Below are 12,968 nucleotides of genomic sequence, written 5' to 3'. Positions count from 1 at the left end.
TAGAAGTCTAAAGAGTGGTAGTGATTAGCATTTTTGATATCTTTCATGAAAATGGTGTTAACTTTTGAAAGTAATCAAGCAATTTTCTTGTCATAGATAAATAATCAGGATCCTGTACATCCATTTGTCCTTGCTTGACAATCTCAGCAGGAGTAACAGGTTCTAGAGCTGTACTGTTCTTCAGAGTTCTGACAGCTATTCTGACCCTTTCAAAATATATCATAAAGACAGTTTGGTGGCAAAGCTTCCTGTGATTTAACATTTTATTTTGCCAGAGTTGAAAGTTTCTAAGAATGTTAAAATGTCTTTTCTATCTTTATAGAATCTCTTTATCACTAGATTGGACTTTGTTAATTCTTCAAGTTTACTAATCACAGAAGTGAAAGATAAAGCCTGAGAAGGATGACTAAGTAGTCCTTTCCCTTGTATTTTAAAGATATGATCATTAAATCTAAGAATTGTGTATGTGCATCCATATATCTACATGTTTATATCTATATCCATGTACTGTTTATATCCACATCCATATCTTTATCTGAATAGACCTGACAACTGAAGCCCATACTCTCTTGTCCAATTTTATGTTACCTCACTATGCTAAGCAACGTTACAGTAATGTAGGTCTGTATGAATGTCTTAATACCTTGAAGGTGTCTCTACCTCTGTTTCAAATCAGCTACGTTTCTTAGGGAGAGGCTAGCCAAGTAGTAAAATGTCATGGCAAAAAGTTCAATTAAATCAGTCCTGGTATGGTGGCTCATGCCTGTAATCCCAGCACTTTGGGAGGCTGAGGTGGGTGGATCACTAGAGCTCAGGAGTTCAAGACCAGCCTGGGCAACCTGGCGAAACCCCATCTCTACCAAAAATGCAAAAAATTAGCCGGGTGTGGTGGTGTGTGCCTGTAGTCCCAGCTACTTGGGAGGCTCAGGTGGGAGGATCAGTTGAGCTCAAGAAGTCGAGGCTAAAGTGAGCCAAGATCATGCCACTGCACTCCAATCTGGGCAGCAGAGTGATAAACATGGGTTAAATAATGTGAGAAGCCAGCCATATCTCAGTCACATATATACAGTTTGACCTAACAGATAAATTATACTCCAAAAATTTTAGAGAAAACTTACAGGAAATTATTTGTCAATAAACATTCTTAGAATGCTTCTTTATATAAAGAATCATCATGAGTATTATGGGTCACAGGTTATGATGGATTCAAAAAATATTACATTAAGTTATGCAAAATATATTTTGCTTCAGGTGTGAACAATCAAGTAGACAGAATAAAAATCAGAACTAAGTCTAGAAATAATGGTATTGCCTCCTACTTTGTCTTTTTAATCTCAGAGTTTTGGGTTTTGTTTATTTTTCAGTTCTTCTTGATAGGGTTTATTTGATTTACTGAAAATGACATTTCACATTTCTGTTTGAAGGAAACAATGTCAGTCTCAGACTCCAGTCCCCTGGCTACAGGTGAGCTCCACTAAGTCCATGGGTTTTGCTGGCGTGACATCACCCAGGTGTTATACTGTTTTGCCGCTTTCCATTTCAACTTGTTCCAAGGGGGCTGATTGCCTTGCTGGCCTGGCAAAGTCTAAAAAGCCTCATACGTAATTACAGCCCTGTAAATGCGTAGAGAATGGAGTAGCATCATGGTGAGAATTAGAAAGCAGCCTGGTCAGTAAAGCACAATCTACTAATTACTTGCACTGGTGGTTTTTCTGTAGGAAAATACTTCTGGGCTTTTTGATAAAAGACACATAAAATTGCCTAAACTCCCTTCTGTTATCTTATTACAAAATAAATTGCCAATTTTAGGCTATTTGTTTCAGTGTATCCATTTAAAAAATTCTAAGTATGTATTTACTTTAAAATTGGTATATTTTAAAACAATGGTATGTGCTATGTGTCCTGAATTGAACTTATTTAAACAAGTTTGGTATACAACAATATTAACAATGAAGCATAAAAAATAATATTTCTATATTCTAATATTTCTAAGAGTAGGGTAATTTTTAAATTATAAACTGTTCCAAAGTTTGTTTCCACTGTTAAAAATAGTCATGGATAGCAAACATGAACCTAATAAATACATAGACATGATGTAAAGTTTAACTAACATAAAGAAAGCACGTATCTTTCTATTAATTTAACATATTTGAATGAAGTCACTTGAAAAAAAACAAATGCTATAGGTCTCAATGACTTCTGAAAATGTAAATGTACATATCTAGATCTATTCCTATTTCTATATCTACATGTGTACATCCACATATATAGCTATATAATATACACACAGCTTATATGTCCATATAATTTGGATGTGGACCTGTCTGCATAAATGGTGAAATTTATGCAGTGATTTCTACCAACACATATATTATAAAAATTATGAGATCAATTGTAAATGACTTATACCTAGACTTTAAACATATTAAAGATTGGAATGGTGTTTTATTCACCATTTTATATAGCTGGCACACACAAATTCAAACACTATTGTTATTAAATATTAGGTAACACTGAATGAGATACAGATTTTAAAATAGCAACTAAAAATTAAAAACTATACTTAGATGCTGACCTACTCAAGAATTTATCACAAAAATGCAAAAATGATAAGGCTATGGTACCTGCTATTCAGCATCCTTTCCCCACTGGGGGTCCAATCTTTTTCTAAGGCTACTGAGTAGTGCTAGTTTCCACATTCCACAATGTAATTAAGATTTAGTGATACAGGAGGTCTTATATCTATTTTATAGAGCAATTTCATCAGAAGCAATTGGCCATTTGAAATAACCAACTATAGATTTTTTCTATATTAGACTTATTTTTAATTAGAAATGTAACTTATGATTGCCCTGAAAAATCGAACCAAAATTTAGAACTGTATAAAGAAAAAAATAACCTTTCAAAGTTTAATATATATTTGCCAACTATGGCTTATTGTTTTCCATGCCATCCGGGTAATGTTTTAGGAGATCTCCCAGACTGGGCAGTGACAGAGGCAAGAGGAGATGAGTGAATACAGGAGTGGTTGCTGAGGTGAGGCATCTGTGTACTAGAAGCTATGGAACTCAGGATCCAAAAGGAGAGTTTAAACAAAATACTACTAAATAAATATTGAATAATTTTTAATGCACTTCTCCAATGTTAAATAGCTTCTCATTCCCTCTGCTACACACATAAATTGTTCTTATGAAAATTAAAATAAACTTTTACTTTGTGAATTGTGATGCCTTAAACCCATATGAGCTGGGGAAGTCCAACACCTATTAAGAGGTAGTTAGGACTTATCCACAGGGTATTCTATTTCCTTTTTCCTACAAGGAAAACAGATTTTTATCTGCTCCTTCATCACATTCCTGAAAATTTATCTGATAGGTGCTTCAAAATTGCCATTTTCCATAGTTTGCACATCAGAAACTCACCCATATAGATTGCTTGATAAAGCACAGATGGTTCTGAAATTTGAATCTTTTTTTAACCAAGTGATATTATGCATATCTGAGTAACAGTGTAACAAAGAACTACCTGTCTTAAAAGAACCATGAGGGACATAGGACATTTGCTAAGCTGGCAGATGGTGTTGTCACGTGCTGTTTAAATTAAACAAACAAACAAACAAACATTTATAGTAGCATAGATGATATGGTTTACAAACAAGTTCTTAGACCTTAGACCTTATCTGGCCTGTTAGTATGACAGAAGACTAGGAATTAACTATGTAATGATTTTTTTTCTTCTGACAAGATATGCAACTTTGTAAAATGTATTAACATGGCCATGTTAGGAAACTAAGAGTCTATAGAGTATCTCTTCAGTTGACAGGAGAAATATAGGTACAGAGTCAGGCAGACTGAAGCTTGTGTCAGCAGAGCAAGGCCAAAGAGCAAAAGTTATCATTTATAGTCTATACTTTTCTGCTGTATAGTCTCAAACCTCGTTTTCTACGGATGCCATGTGGTTGCTTCAGTTATACTCTAAACTTCTGAATTTGTAGCAAAAATCTAAAGGAAATGAGAGCTTCATGACTGCATGATTTTAATAAGTCTATCAAATTCAAGATCCATTGACAGATATTAGTAAATAATAAACTCTTATTTTACCCACTGTCTTATGACTGCTTGTATGTGTACTTCATATGCGAATGTATGAAATATAGTATTTAGCCATCATAGTGACTTAAACCCTAGAAGCCTTAGTATTTATAACTATAAAATGAGTGTAAACACTGCATCTTCCTCACAGAATGTTTATGATAGTCCAATGAGTTTTTAATTATAACAAGCAACACTTACTAAATGGTTACTATTTGTCATGAACTTTATATGCTTCATTAATTTAATTCTTCTAATATCCCTTAAAGAGCTTTCCTTATTATTCTCCTTATGCAGATGAGAAAACTGAAGCACCAAGTGGTTAACTAACTTGCTCAAGGTCATGGAGACCAGAAGGCAAACCCAGGTAGGCTTGATCCAGAGTCCACATTTCCAACCACAGCAATACACAATGTGAGGTCCCATCGTTGCTTGTTATTAACCTAACCGGTTTTCCAGTTTTTGGTCTTTACCTTTTCTAATCCGTCCTCCATATGTCACCAAAATGACCTTTCTAAAATACAATTCTAGCCTACCATTTCTATATAACTTTCCATTTCTTTTCAACTAATCTATACATTCAAATTCATTCTCATATGTGATAAATCCCTGTAGCTTTTGGCTTAAGCTTTCATCCCACTCACCCAATATGCTCACAAACAAGGTCTAAACTATTTTAGGAATTGACAGCATTTTTACTTTCATACTTCTAGAGCTTTCAATATCTGGTGTGCATTTCCTGTAATGTTTCCAACTTTTCTTTTGAAGACAAAACAAATTCCACTCTTCAAGCTCTTTATTAAACTTTTTCAGTGAATCCTGCTGCAATTTCAAGAGAGATGAGTAGCCCTTCCCTGTGCTGTCTAAATCTCAGATTAAACTTGTTTAGTCACATCCCCATGTCACAATTATGAGTTTTCAAGTCTCTCTCCCCCACTGGACTTTGGGCTCTTCCAGGACAGCAATGGAATTTGATGCATCCTTGGATTATGAGTGCATGATATTTGATAAATATTTGGCATTCAAAAATGATTACTCAATGTCTATTTGCCTTCCATAAGAAAGTCACCTAAGTACCATAGTCACAGCCAGTTCAACGGTTTAATGCAATAAACATTTATGGAACAACTAACGTCTGTCAGGCCCTGTGGTGGTCATGCACAGGTGTGAATAACACCCGGCCCTGCCCTCAAAGAGGTGGCAGAGTGGCACAGGCAAATTTTCAGTTAATTTTGATACATTCCACTACCATAGGTACTTATTGGGTGACAGGAAGCAGAGGAGAGACCCTCAACCCAGCCTGAAGAGAAAAAAACAAAGCATAGATATTAAGGCTGTCCCCATTTCAATTTTTTTTTTTTTTTTTTTGTGAGATGGAATCTTGCTCTTTCACCCAGGCTGGATTGTTGCAGTGGCGTGATCTTGGCTCACTGCAATCTCTGCCTCCCAGATTCAAGAAATTCTCCTGCCTCAGCCTCCCGAGTAGCTGGGATTACAGGTGCACGCCACAACGCCCTGCTAATTTTTGGACTTTTAGCAGAGATGGGGCTTTGCCATCTTGGCCAGACTAGTCTCGAACTCCTGACCTCAAGTGATCCACCTACCTTGGCCCCCAAAGTGCTAGGTTTACGGGCGTCATGTACCATGCCGGCCTCAAATTGGCATTTAAACCTCGACTATTAATGTGGTAGAATGCTTTCCATTTAACAGCTACAGTTCAACTGCATCTCAATGACTATGACAGTCACCTAGGTTGTTACTAAGATACTTCCCTCGTGGTCTGAGGGATTCAAACATGTAAATCAGGTGCAACTAACATTGTTGAAGTGTTAATTCCTTGATAATTCAAAATGGAAACTAGGTAGTCATCTGTAAACTTAGAGATTTGGCAAAGTGATCAGTTAAGGCTGTGAGTAATGGATGTCAACATGCTTAGTTTTCTTGCATAATAGTAAAAAGAAAGAGAGTAAAAAAGGAAAATGAAAACAACGAACGAAAGAAAAGTAAAACAAGATGAGATTGTATCACAGCTTATCTGTTTATTTCTCCTATCTGGAATCTTTTTAGATGACATTTTTGGCCTCAGAGTTTTTCTCAGAGACCTGAATAACCACATCACTGTAGCCAATCCTTTATGCTATTTTTCCATCTCTATAACTGTTCTTGAAATATAACATTTACAGGTTATATCACAGCTTCTGAAATGAGAATTTCTTGCGGGCAGTCCTCTCTAGTTCATCACAGTATTTCTCACAGGGCCAAGAACTGCATCTTACACATATTACTCTCAGCACAATTATTGAGTGTTGAGTGGATGTAAGTACAAATGTAGAAGTTAGAATTTCACTGCTCAAAATTCTCAGACTGCAGCACAGGAAAAGGAGAATTTATAGAATTAGAATTCAATGGGTCTCAACTATATCAAAATTTTCTCTACAATAGCTCATAAATTAGAGACTTTTCCATGCCCTTGTTCCCTTGCAATCTATTTACAGGATAAAAGCCAGAGTAATCCCCTTAAAATATAATAAAATCATGTCACCCCTCTGCTAAATGTTCTCCAGTGGCTTCCCATGTCAGAGTAAAAGGAACCCCTCCTGCAAATGGCCCCAGTCTCCTGATTTGTCTCACCACCCCCTTCTCTCCTGTCCCTCTCCTGCAATTCCCTCCACTAGGTCTCCTTGCTGATTCTTGAACACAGCAGGCATTCTCCTGCCTCAGCGCTTTTACATGTTCCATCCTGTCTGCCTGGAGATCTCTTTTCCCTGACACCTGTGTGGTTTATTCTCTCACTTCCTTCAGTGATTTACTCAAAAGTTATCCTGGTCACTCTGTCTAAAATTACAGTCTCACCTTGACCACACATTCCAAACTTCCCATTTCTGTTTTATTATTTCTCATTTGCATTTAACACCCTCTAAGACACTATGCATGCTACTTTTTTATCTTACTGATTTCTCATCTTCCCCACTAGGATGTAAGCTCCTTGAAGGCTGAGATTTTTCTCTATGGCTTACAAACATATACTTAGTCCATAGAATGGTTCTTGACATTTTATAGGTACTCAATATATATTGCTGAAGACCTAAATGAATCTCCATTATGAAAATGATTTTTTGGACATAATAAAATTGTTATAACGGAAGGCACTTGCTTGTTATTAGAGTGATTTATCGATGCAGTTCTAATTCTAACTAGCTGTGTAATCATTACTAATCATTGAGTTCATTATCTTCAATAAAATCATAATCAATTAGAATCAATAAAGAATATTAATCATTATTTGGTTTAATGTATACTTTGTCAGAAAGCAGAAATCCCTTGGCATTAGAGTGTCTTATTCACAGAATGGCCCCGTAACACTCTATTTTTGTATATAAGCTTGAAGAATGATGAAAGGTGAAAAAAATAGGTGTCCAGGGAGATCACCCCACCTGCAGCACGGGTGTAGATAGCCAAGAACCACCATAATAGTCATCTAGGCATCAGTAGCCTTCAGAGACAGAAAGTGGACCCACTCTGCCTTGGGCTTAATTTTAAAGGTACAGGTTCTTCTTCTGTCTTCTGGCCTGTGGTGGTTCTGTTTTTCCCTGTGTTCTTCACCTATTATCAATAATAACAATGACAGCAAGACTAGTAGTAATGAAAGCAAGCACTTACTGAATACCAATCTATCTATACCAAATCCTTGAGTAATATTTTTTGGTATCATATTTTGAAACTGGCCCATGGAACTGATGTTAATAGTCTTTTAAAATAAACATAGAAACTGACTTTCTCGAAAGCTTCAAGCTTACATTTGCCTAATTTGGGTTCTTTCCTCAGGAAATCAACTCTCAGCCCTCCCAGATAGTATCAAGGGACTGAAACTCACCAGACCACCACACCCAGACAATGAGATGCCAGGCCCCTCATCCTCATGGTTTCTGTACCCCTCTCTGATTTCTGTTTACCCACATGTACTTGTATTCTTTCCCCACCATATAAACCTCCAATTTTATTCCATCAATTTTATTCCAATTTGAGATAGAAAATGGCTGAGAAGGGCTTTTAAGTAGAGAGTGCCACATATGGTACAGAATCAACAAAAGGCCAGTAGACCAGAAGAAGCAGACAGACAGGAATGATGGATGCCTCAGTGGTGTACTGAGGTAAACCCCTCCTCAATAACCACCTCCATGCAACATCTATACAGATGGGCTCAGGAAACCCAGCTTGGATGAGAGGCTGGGCTTTCATCTGGATTTACAAAGCACTTTATGGAAGACTGAGAAAATTTAAATTATCCAGTGATAAATATAATTGGAGGAACATCTACTGCTCTCAAAATGCCTTGGAACTACATAACTTAATGGAACCATGACAAGACTACAGGGAAGAGAGAACTTCCCCTAATGACTAAGGTTAAATTTGCCACCAGTCAAGAGAATAAAAGTTAAAAGAAGAAATTAAGTTGTTCTGTAGAAAGTGAAGAATATAGGTCCTGCCTACCAGAGATTCATACTTGCTACATACGTACTATTTAATTTCCTCTTTGAATGAATTTTATGTGGTGAAAACTGTTATTTTCCCTATTTTATAGTTTGAGAAAATTAGTGCCCAGAGAGGTTAAGTAACTTGTCTGAAGGCCTGACTGGTTCCAAAGTCATGTTCTTAATCTCTGCACCATATAGCTTCAAGTCCTGTCAGTTTTATATTATTAGATATTACATAGTTTCAAGTTATCGTTTTGCTTTCCACAGTTCCCTGGATGTACTAAAATAAGGAGCTAAGAAAATAAATCTTTTTACAAGATCTTAACTTTGGTTTTTTGGTTCAAGGACTTCTACCAAAAAATGAATGAAGGAACAGATTAATGAATGAAGATCACCTCCATAATTTAAGTTCTGATCCTTTATTTCTTGCTGTCACAGGGCACACTGGAAACAACTAAATAATGCAAATATACAAATCTACAGAGTTGTGTGAGTGCAGGCTTTGGAACCATGCTGCCTGGATTCCAGTCCCAGCTTTGCCACTCAGCAACTGTGTGAATCTGACCAATTTAATTCCTCTGTCTATACCTCAGTTTTTTTTTTATCTTGAAAAAGAGTAAAACAATAGCATCTGCTTCATATGCCTGTTTAAGAATTAAATGAATTGGCCAGCACGGTGGCTCACACCTGTAATCCCAGCACTTTGGGAGGCCGAGGCAATGAATCACCTGAGATCGGGAGTTCGAGACCAGCCTGGCCAACATGGTGAAACCCCGTCTCTACTAAAAATACAAAAAATTACCCGGGGGCTGGTGGCGGGTGCCTGTAATCCCAGCTACTTGGGAGGCTGAGGTAGGAGAATCACTTGAACCCTGGAGGCAAATGTTGTAGTGATCCAAGATCGTGCCACTGTAGTCCAGCCTGGGCAACAAGAGTGAAACCCCGTCTCAAAAAAAAAAAAAAGAAAAGAAAAAAATTAAATGAATTAATATATGTCCAGCGCATAGAGGAGTGCTGGCCACAAGGCAGTGCTTTATAAGCATTTGCTAGGAATGCAAGTGCAAACCCATCTCTATTTTGGGCTGTTATTTCCTCTTATATCCTGGAAATTAGAGTAGACCTTTTTAGGTCTTAAGTAAATTGCATTAGGTTATGTTGTATTTCAAATGGGCTTTCATAAATTGTTCAGAAAAATTGAGTTTTTATTTACATAAATAATTTCTAATTTTATAATCAAGTCTCAAATATGGTATACTCCAAGATAAAGCCATTGTTCAGAAAATATGGGGCAAATACATTAGTTCTGGGTGAGTTGAAAGATGAATTTCATACTCTGAGCTCATAAGAGCTGTAGGAAGTTTGCGCAACCTGATCCCTGAAGCAAATCTTAAACCACAGATCTGGAACTTGGCTCCATCAGTTAGGAGTTTCTGTTAGTGGAGCATTTTCAAAGGTGCATGCAAGGGCAACCAAGGCTTGAAGCTAGAGATTCCCAGAGAATGTTTTACCCTTTGGTTAGTTCAGCACAACAGAGACAATAAAAAAAAAAAAGCTCAAAATTCTTCAGTCATCTGCTTTCATCCATTTTGACAATGGAATGGTTTTTTTGTATGACCAGTCTGATTAGAGGTGTGGAAACTTGTCCTCTAGTGAAAAAAAAATAAAAACAAAAACAAAAAACAAAACCCAGTCAGTGACAACGCCTTAGAGAAAACCATCAGAGATCTCAGGCATAAGATTGTATTTATCTCCCTCACTTCTAAAAGAAGTTATAGCTTTTGCATGTTGCTTGTGTATCAGTTGTCATCTAATATTTTACCAAAAAAAAAAAAAAAGAAAGCTAATTGAAACATTGTTTACCCCAGGAGGAAGGACATTGCAGAAGAACATGATTTGAAGATAAACTCTATCCTGTTGACACACATACATTCTATTTGCTACTGTTTATTAGTGTTTACAAAGTATCAGAAATATCTTTCCTCTAATCAAGAATGTCAAGATATGGGCTCTTAAATTGCTGCAAAGATGAAGAAGCTGAGGCACAGATATTTTAACTAAATTGTCTAAGCTGAAACATTAGAGAAAGACTGGAAATTAAGATTTTTCAAATTTCCAAGACTTATCTACTCTTAATCATACTAAACTACTGAAAAAGAAATGTTACTAGGACAGAACTATCAGATTTAGGATTGTGTGTTTTCTTTTTCTTTATTTCTGGTAATGGCATTGAAGTTATATAACAGCATTAACGATTGCCGTTTTGCATCTATTTCCTGGGTTACCTTTCTATGGGCTCTGGAATGGCAAATGTGGTTGGTTAAATTTAAAATTGATCAGATTGTACCTTTCATTCTTTAATAAGTTTATGAATTACACATACGTACATAAGAGCTCCCTTAACTATCTTAGTTTTCACAGAAATATATGACAGAAAAATCACCTTCATCATAAACCAATGCAGTTTTCCTAAGAAAAATTTATGACCTGTATCTGTGGGTGATGACCTTTTGGATTTTTGTTGCGACAACATTTCCCTACCTTCAGAGTATTCTTGCCCAAATGATAACCTCAGTGCCCAAAGATAAAATGGCTTCCTTTTTGCCAACTGACTTGCTGAGAATAGACTAACACATCAACACTCCACGGAGTAATTTCCCTTGTAAGAGAGTGATTTAATTGGATGTCTAAAATCAACTTTCTTTTCCATATCTATTTGTTCAGTGGAGAGGAGCTTCAAATAAAGGTGATGCTGCTCCTTTATGATTGCAAAGGTTTTGAAGAGCAGCAAACTAAGCAAGGAAATGATGCCCCAAAGACACCAGCGCCACAGAATGTCTGTGACTTGGGTAGATAAACGAAAAACAGAAGAGACTGTGGAATTTCTAAACCAAAGGACAAGTAAGAGCATATTTTAAGGCAAGCATCCTATAACTGGTTATGACTGGGGTGATGCTTTCAATTATGGTTTGAGCAAATAGAGATTCATGTGGTTTGTTTGTGCATCAATGAGCAACACAAAGAAGTTTGAACATTCTGATCACTGACGGTGATAGGCTTTTCCTCATTTAGTATTCATAGGTGAGCCTCCCTTTCTCTTATTTTCTGTTTGTAACAAATGTACAAAATGGAAGCTTTCCTTCTATTGCCCCATGGCTGTTGAATAAAAATGCGGCATCCTCCGCGAAATAGATGGATCACGTGGTTATCCAGCAGCTGTGCCTCATTCAAACTACCAGCATGAATTAACATGCGTATTATCTTTACAGAGTGAGGAGGTAGACAACTACTTTGCTTCCCTCACACCCCCAGGTAGACACTGTTTAAAGAAATGTTTGAAATTAGATAAGTATTTTTTATTCTTAGCAGAATATGAAAGATTCACAAATTCTGGTATATGAGCACATCAACATTTCACCATTTCCCAAATATACAAGTGTGAAATGGCTGTCATAAATACAAATGTTCATAGCTGTACACAAGAAGGGGCCAACCACATTACAGCAGCATGCCTTCTTGCATTTTATCACAGCACTAAAATATGCAATTCCTTCCCTTGAAAAAGCGCTGTTATGGGCATTATAAAGAAATGAGCCACAATGAGTTCTGAGCAATTATCACCCTGGAGGGAAACACACTGATGCAATTGAACAGGAATAGCTGTTTAGACAGCCGGACTCTACTAGTTCACTATCAGAGCCAAGGGGCCTAATTCATCACCTGGCCTCAATTTTAGGAGACTTCTGTTCAGTGTGAAGACTAAAGCAGTCAGGGGACTTAACGAGAAAGGCTATTAAGCACGATAAAAAGCTGACTATAAATAGAGGTGACTACATTAGAGTAATAATTAGGTGTTCATGAAGAGATGAAGCATATGTTAGGTTATACTATTGTTTTGTAATGCTTTTTTGTTGCTGTTGTTAAAGCATTTTACTATCTAGTTTTAATGTTTCTAATATTTCTACATTAGAGTTCTAGTACTTCAATATTTAAGGATGGTAAAACAGTGCTTAGAGGAAACTACTATCAAATTTTAGTGTCGTTTTAATGATGAAGTAATGTAATAAGACTTCCAAGTCCTTCAAGTAGGATTTCTTCATATTCGAAATCATTATCTTGGGCTGAATCACACCTATATTTGTCACATCCTTCCATTTGTGGAAAACTCCCATTGTTTTGGTTTTTATAATAAAACAGTGAAACAAAACCCACCACAAGTGGAAAAGAAAAATACAAATCAATCTACACTGCTCTATTACACTCTCTAGTGCCTCCCACCACAAAAAGCAAGAAGAAAGCAATTCACCATTTCCTAAAAGCCAGTCTCTTCATAAAACAAAGTACAATACTTTGACAGATGTTGCTCTCATAGGGATGCCCTTTACCATCAGCTAGCTAAATATAA

At 36.6% G+C, this 12,968-nt stretch overlaps 1 protein-coding gene and 1 long non-coding RNA gene across 5 annotated transcripts in view; one reads left to right on the top strand and one right to left on the bottom strand.

The window, feature by feature from the left end:
- The window catches only part of NKAIN2 (sodium/potassium transporting ATPase interacting 2), a 1,018,833-nt gene that overhangs the window by 558,489 nt on the left and 447,376 nt on the right, over nucleotides 1-12,968 (bottom strand). The window lies entirely within an intron of this gene.
- LOC129534493 (uncharacterized) lies at nucleotides 1,448-11,476 on the top strand. The gene is made up of 3 exons (XR_008681102.2): nucleotides 1,448-1,464; nucleotides 4,389-4,458; nucleotides 11,288-11,476. It is a non-coding gene; the product is annotated as an uncharacterized lncRNA (long non-coding RNA).

Source organism: Gorilla gorilla, chromosome 5 (assembly GCF_029281585.2).
Source record: "Gorilla gorilla gorilla isolate KB3781 chromosome 5, NHGRI_mGorGor1-v2.1_pri, whole genome shotgun sequence".
In the NCBI taxonomy this organism is placed as follows: Eukaryota; Metazoa; Chordata; class Mammalia; order Primates; family Hominidae; genus Gorilla; species Gorilla gorilla.
This window is presented reverse-complemented; position numbering and strand designations above follow the sequence as displayed.